Raw genomic sequence first — 6,339 nt, forward strand, 5'->3', positions numbered from 1 at the left:
CTAAGCCCAAGCTATTGTAAACACTGAGGGAGTGAACCAATGAGTGGGAGTGTTTTATTTCTCTCTCTCTCTCTCTCTCTCAATATACCTTTTTTAAATAAATAAATATTTTGTGAGAAGTCCTCCTTTGGAACAGGAGATGCTTGTTTATTTTATGTCATCTTTTCAGAGCAGATATAAGTATATAAGTATATGTCTTTTTTTTTTTTTTTTTTTTTTTTTTGGACAGGCAGAGTGGATAGTGAGAGAGAGAGAGAGAAAGGTCTTCCTTTGCCATTGGTTCACCCTCCAATGGTCGCCGTGGCTAGCGCGCTGTGGCCGGCGCACTGCGCTGATCCGATGGCAGGAGCCAGGTGCTTCTCCTGGTCTCCCATGGGGTGCAGGGCCCAAGCACTTGGGCCATCCTCCACTGCACTCCCTGGCCACAGCAGAGAGCTGGCCTGGAAGAGGGGCAACCGGGACAGAATCCGGCGCCCTGACCAGGACTAGAACCCGGTGTGCCGGTGCTGCAAGGCGGAGGATTAGCCTAGTAGCCGCGGCGCCAGCCAGTATATATATTTTGTTATCACAAATGTGGCATATTTTACTGTTCCATCATAATGTTATTTGTCCAAGGTAATATAACACATTATAGATAAAACTAGCCTCTAAACAAGCTCCAAGAAGTTCTCAAGTTTGTATACTTGGACTGACAATTTCCACTTCTGATAATCTGCCATATAAAAGCAATTAAAAAATTAGAGCACCATATATACTATTCTGTATTTTAAAATGAGCATTAAAAAGGGAATGGTTACTATAGGACACCAGTTAAGTAAAGACTAAGCTGTGCTCACTGTGGCAGCACATATACTAACTATACTAAAACTGGAACGATATAGAGATTAGCATGGCCCCTGTGCAAGGATGACACACAAATTTGTGAAACGTTACATATTAAAAAAGGAAGACTAAATGTTACACATCTTTTAACTGTGAAACATTAGGTTCAGGATTTTTTTTTAATCGTAGTACATAAAGCAAAGAAAAATATGCAAAGATAGGGCCAATATTGTGGTGTAGCAGATTAAGCCACTGCTTGCAATGCCAGGATCCCATATCACAGTCCTCACAACTCTGTTTCCAATGCGTCTTGCTGCTAACATGCCTGGGGAGGCAATGGATGATGGCCCTAGTGCCTGTGCCTCTTGATTCGTGGCTTTGGCTTGGCCTAGCCCTAACTGTTGCTGGCATTTGGAGAATGAACTAGCAGATGAAAAGACTCTTTTCTCTCTCTCCCTCTCTCCCTCTCTCTCCCTCCCTCCCTCTCTCCCTCTCTCCCTCTCCCTCTCTCCCTCTCTCCCTCTCTCCTACTCTTCCTCCCTCCCCCCTCTCTCGTCTCTAAAATAAAACAAAATAAATAAAATGTGAGACACAAAATGAATCCAACTAAAAACATGTAAGTGTAACTAAATGTTACAATCGCTTCATAGTTTATTCTCTAGTATATGTTAAATTTTTCAAAATTTTTTATCTTCTTTATGTTCTGAGAAAAAGGTTATGGCATATAGGCAATGATATATAGGCATGTATGTCCAGGAAGAACAGGAACTGACTGGTTTAATTAAGAAAAAATTAGTTCATTCAAAGGATTTTTGGACATATAATTAAATCAATGAGAAGCTTGAAGAAAAGACTTGGACAATGGCTAGAACACATTTTGGCTGGGCAACAGGAAACATTACCAGAGCACATTACAGGAACTGTCCAATGAGAACACTGTCACCACTCCTATTGAGTTCTTGTTGCCACCATGTGGCTTTGATCCCTCTTAACTGGCAATGAGAAGACCAGTATGAATACAGCCATAGGTGACATGCACTTCAACAGGTTTACCCTCAATCTGAGTATTCAGATTTTATAGTTGCAAAAGTGACAGGTACACTGTAACATATTTTTCATATCATCAAAACTGCTACTGCTTTTATACTTTGCTGAGTGTACCAGCATGTTCAGTTATACAATGTAAAAAACCTGAAATTCAATCTTAAATGCTGACTCTTTACTCCACTCTTTCACTACATTATCAAAGTTAACAATATTTGTAACACCTCTGTCCCATTTGCATCTTGAATGTCACTGCCATAATTACATACCCTTGTTGATACTTATCAAAACTGTTTGAATAATTTATCATTATTTGTCCCCTTTCAAATGAGAAAGTAATGGAAATACAAGAAAAATGTAATAAAAATGAAGCAATGACTTATCAAATTGGCTTTAGGAATTGACAAATCAGGGTGAATATAACAAAAAATAATAGAGAAGAGGTCAATAATTGAATCAACAAGTTCAATTTAGTAGATATTATATCAGATTTCTATTGTTGCTGTAACAAATTACTACAGATTTAGTAGCCTAACCAATTCAAATATATTCCCTCACAGATCTGTGAGTTAGGTTGGAAGTTTGACAGGTAAATTCAAGGTGTGTGTGACATCTCATTGTTTTCTGGAGGCTTTGTTCTATTTCTTTTTACATCTTCATGAACCATGGCTCATGGCTCTCTTCTTCATATTCAAAACCAGCAGTCATATACCTCACAGACTCTTCAGTTGTCACACTTCTGTGGTACAGTGAATAAATGATTTCTGTATTTAAGACTCACATGTCCCGGCTGCTCTTCTTCTAGCTCCAACTCTCTGCATATAACCTGGGAATGCAGTGGTAGATGGGCCAAGTGCTTGGGCCTCTGCACCCATGTAGGAAACCTGGAAGAAGCTCCTGGATCCTGGCTTCAGATTGGCCTAGCACTGGCTGTTGCTACCATTTGAGAGAGAACCAGCAGATGGAAGACCTTTCTCTCTTTCTCTCTCCCTCTCAAAGGCAATGCTGATAATTTTTAAAAAAATAGAAATAGCACAGGTCATTTTGTCTTACTACAATCACACAAAATTAGATATAATATAAAGTAGCTAAAATACTTACAGATCACAAAGCACAATTCCTATAACAAAACAAAATCTAAATGGGCTAAAAAATAAGTTGAAATGAAAATTACAGCATAATCATATATACATAATATTGAATACACAGTCAACAGCAAATCTTAGAACTAAAGTGATTCTAAAAAGCACAGGAAACACTATAACTTGCTACCAAGAAGAAGGAAGAATGGAAATAAATTAGCTTATTGTACCAAAGATCTAGAAAGACAATAAAAAAATATAAAGTTAACCAGAAAAGACAATGATTTATGGAAAACCATCAAGGAAGTAATGTTTTCATATTTATAATTGTGAGAGAAAGAATATGACTTCCTGTTTTCTCTCCAACCTAAATTCCTCCTAAGTACCCCAGCCTAGTCCTTACCTGTCCCGACACAAGTGCTGTCTCCATGTTGTCCTTGGAATACACCAGCCATGTCCTGCCTCAGAACTTTGTAACTGCCTTTTTCTCTGCCTTGAATGCTTTTATTTTCATAGATGTCTTCAACATATGCATTTGTTATTCTTTCCATTAAGATCTCTCCTAATGAAACTGTTAAGCATTGGAAGTATCTCTTCTAATACTCTCCAGTTCTGACAGTTTTCAGTTTTAATCCTCTCCATAATTTCTGTCATCATCAATATTAATATATTTGTTTAGTTTCTATAAATTCAATGAGACTAGTAATTTTAGTTTGTTCAGAGTATTTCAATGACAGAAAAATGAATGTTCATTACAAAATAAGTGCCTATAAATAAATACATGGATGAATGAAAAAGAATAAAAAACAGTTACATAAATATTGATTATGAAAACTACAAAACATTACAGCAGACCCATAGAATGGCAGATGTCCTAAACAGCACTCTGGCCTCAGAATCAGCCCTTAAGGCATGCGGATCCGGCTGAAAAGCCCATGAGAGTATAAACCATATTTTAAAATAAAATATTTTAATCTAACATTTCTTTTTTAATTCATAAATTAATTTACTGTATAGTGTGATATTTTGACACATACATACAATATATGGTGATCAATTCAACATAATTAGCATATGCATCTCTTCAAATATTCATTGTTTCTTTGTTTTGGGAGCATTCAAAAGTCTCTTTTCTATTTTGAGTTTTTAAAAATTGGTTATTTGCTTGAAAAGCAGAGTGACTGAGAGGGAAAGACAAAGACAGAGATCATCCATCTGCTGGTATACTCCTCAAATCCCACAACAGCCAGGCATGGGCCAGACTGTAGTAAGGAGTCAGGAATTTTATCCAGGTCTGTCATGTATGTGGCAGGCACCCAACTATGTGGACCATCATCTGCTGTCTCCTAGGTGCAATAGCAGGAAGCTGAATCAAAAGTGAAAGTGAGACTTGATCCTAGGCATTGCAGCATAGAATGTGGGCATCCCATGTGGCAGCTACATTGTGCACTACAGTGTTCACTCATTTTGAAATATACAGTAGTCATCCTACTGTGTTATAGGCAATAGAACTTATCCATCCCCTATAACTGTGGTTTTGTTCCCATTATTCAACCTCATTCTATACTCCTATTTTTTTAAATAATTAGTTTCATTAATTACACATTCTGGTTTTTTGAATGTGCCTTTGGGTAACATACATGAAAAGGTAGGAGCAAAAACAAATTATTAAGAGAAGCAATATTTAGCTAGTTCAGATTTCTTGGCATTCCTAAAATGCTAACTGTATATAAACTTGTTATTTTTTATCAGATTAAGGTACTTGGGACAAGGGTCGTGGTACAGTGGGTTCAGTCATTGCTTGTGATGCCTGCATACCATATTGGAGTGTGGATTTAAGTCCCATCTACTCCACACTTGCAATCCAACTTCCTGTTAATGTCCCTGAAAGGCAGCAGATGAAGGCCTACGTACTTGGGTGCCTGCCATGATGTGGGAGATCAGATGAAGTTCCTGTCTCCTGGCTTCAGCTTGGCTCTGCCCTGGCTATTGTCGGCATTTGGGGAATGAAGCAGTAGATGGAAGCTCTCTCTCTCTCTCTCTCTCCCTCTCTCTCTCTCTCTCTGTGTGTGTGTGTATTACTCTGCCATTCAAATAAATCTTTAAAAAATAATAAGATACTTGTGTAATACATCAAATATTTATTCATAATGATCCAATCAATAACAATTATATACAGAAACAAAAGTTTCACTATGCAGAGTCCCATTTTTGTGGTATTTCTTACAGTTTTATCACCACACCTAGTAATTACTATTGTATTGAATAGTCCTGTCTTTTCTATCCAACAGATATCCCTCTTTTCCTAGAAACCATCCAGATTTTCCTTGGGATCAAGCTTTTACCCAGTTTTATCTTTTGATTTTGATTATAATAACCCACAACAAGCTCCATGTATAAGCCTCAGTGCTATAATACAATCAACAAACCTTATCCCTTTGTTGAAATTTGGTGGAGCAATGAGGAGTGGCCTCAGTTACATAAGAGCTAGCATTTTTGACCCATCTAAGAGTTGATTTGATGGTGATCACAGTTGATGCACTCATTTACCATTGATGTGAACCAAAGCACTCAGCCTGGTTGCTGGTACAGGCATTCTGTACACCAAGTAAACAAGCTTCAGCCCTAAGCCCATCTGTGAAAGAGGACGTTGCTATGAGAGTCACAAAGAAATGGAGCTGAAGTCATGAGTGGATCATGGCAGCCACCATAAGTATCTCTTAGCTTTTCAATGATTTAAACTGGAGGTCTCTCCCTTTACTGAAGTTGGTTTTCTCCTTATAAGAACAAAGTGTGCATGTGTACTATGTAAAATTAGGATATTGAGAAAACAAAGTATGTATTTGTTTGTTAAGATTGAATTACTGTGATATATAAATTTCTTACTACTCTCCAGCACAGACTAAAACTAATGTTCTTCATGTCAAATTAAAATATTCAGCAGTTTTTCTGAACCTGTGGTTTTGTTCTCTAAATCTCAAAATAAATTTTAGCAAGAGTGTATAAGATATCCCATGCATTACTACACATTGAGATGACTGGCTCTCTAATTGTAATGTTTCTCTTTAGAAAAATGGAATCAGAGCATTAATACTACAATTTGTACATTGATCTCTTTATATCATTCTGTCAGACCTCTGGACTTCAAAGGTTTCCTGCGTTTATTATAATGTAGCATATTTCATTCATTTTGTTATCTGCACATTTGTGAGAATGTTCTCATTAATTACTTTCAATTGCAACAATTATGCCCTAATCCAAAACCATGTCCTTTTCCTCAACATTTTTTCCATGATGTTTTAAACTCTTTCTCCAGGCAAAAATAATAATCCCAACTCTTTGTGAAGACATGATGAACTATCTCCACGAAGGCTCGTTTTCGAAAAATAAC

The 6,339-nt window shown here is 37.2% G+C and overlaps 1 pseudogene; it reads left to right on the forward strand.

Moving 5' to 3' along the window:
• Nucleotides 1-840: 840 nt before the first annotated feature.
• LOC127491196 (U6 spliceosomal RNA) lies at nucleotides 841-941 on the forward strand (annotated as a pseudogene).
• The last annotated feature ends 5,398 nt before the right edge of the window (nucleotides 942-6,339 follow it).

The sequence above is a fragment of the Oryctolagus cuniculus genome, chromosome 11 (genome assembly GCF_964237555.1).
Source record: "Oryctolagus cuniculus chromosome 11, mOryCun1.1, whole genome shotgun sequence".
Lineage (NCBI taxonomy): Eukaryota > Metazoa > Chordata > Mammalia > Lagomorpha > Leporidae > Oryctolagus > Oryctolagus cuniculus.